The following is a 485-nucleotide window of genomic DNA, read 5'->3' as shown; positions in this document are numbered from 1 at the left end:
GCCATCACTCAATGCATGCTAATAAAAAAAAAATAAATCTCCAAGTCTGGCACAGTTAAACAGCTGAGCAAGGATGACATTTAGAAGTAAAAAGACATCCTTCAAAAAGTATATGTTATGGCCAAAGAAGAAATATAGAAAATCCTAAGTTCTGCCAAGTTAAATTAAAAAAAAAAACCAAAACCAAAAAAAACCCAAAAAAATCCCTCACCAACCCAACACATTTAGGCCAGCCAGAATAGTTTTTGAACAGCAACTTGCTAAAAATATGAAGATTACTAATAAAAACATGGTTTCCACAGTAGAAGGAAGCCCACAGGGAATCAGGGACCCACCAGCAAGCTTTAAGGGAATAGAATCATAGAATCATAGAATCGTCTAGGTTGGAAAAGACCTTTAAGATCATCACGTCCAACCATTACCCTAACCCTGCCATCCCACCACTAAACCATGGCCCTAAGCACCTCATCCACCCGTCTTTTATA

Source organism: Egretta garzetta, unplaced genomic scaffold (genome assembly GCF_000687185.1).
Source record: "Egretta garzetta isolate BGI_Z169 unplaced genomic scaffold, ASM68718v1 scaffold135, whole genome shotgun sequence".
Classification (NCBI taxonomy): Eukaryota; Metazoa; Chordata; class Aves; order Pelecaniformes; family Ardeidae; genus Egretta; species Egretta garzetta.
The sequence above is the reverse complement of the archived record's forward strand: the minus strand, read 5'-3'. Positions refer to the sequence as shown.